The sequence below is a fragment of the Octopus sinensis genome, linkage group LG25, assembly GCF_006345805.1.
Source record: "Octopus sinensis linkage group LG25, ASM634580v1, whole genome shotgun sequence".
NCBI classification, from domain to species: Eukaryota; Metazoa; Mollusca; class Cephalopoda; order Octopoda; family Octopodidae; genus Octopus; species Octopus sinensis.
The window spans coordinates 23,424,509-23,424,742 of record NC_043021.1 but is presented as its reverse complement, the minus strand read 5'-3'; positions in this window follow the sequence as shown (position 1 = coordinate 23,424,742).

Sequence of the window (234 nt, the reverse complement as noted above, 5' to 3'; positions counted from 1 at the left end):
CTATCAATGTTTCTGTGATACACGATGTTTTTTGCCTCCTCTCGAGCTCTTTTGATCGCAATCTTACACTTATTTTCCTTTTTTCCACCCTCGAAAAGAAAAGCTCTACATTTGTATTTGTCCCCTCTGTATTCAGCCCTGTGTGGCTAATAAAAGTAAGTTATCTCTCTCTCTATCTATCTATCTATCTATCTATCTATCTATCTATCTATCTATCTATCTATCTATCTATCG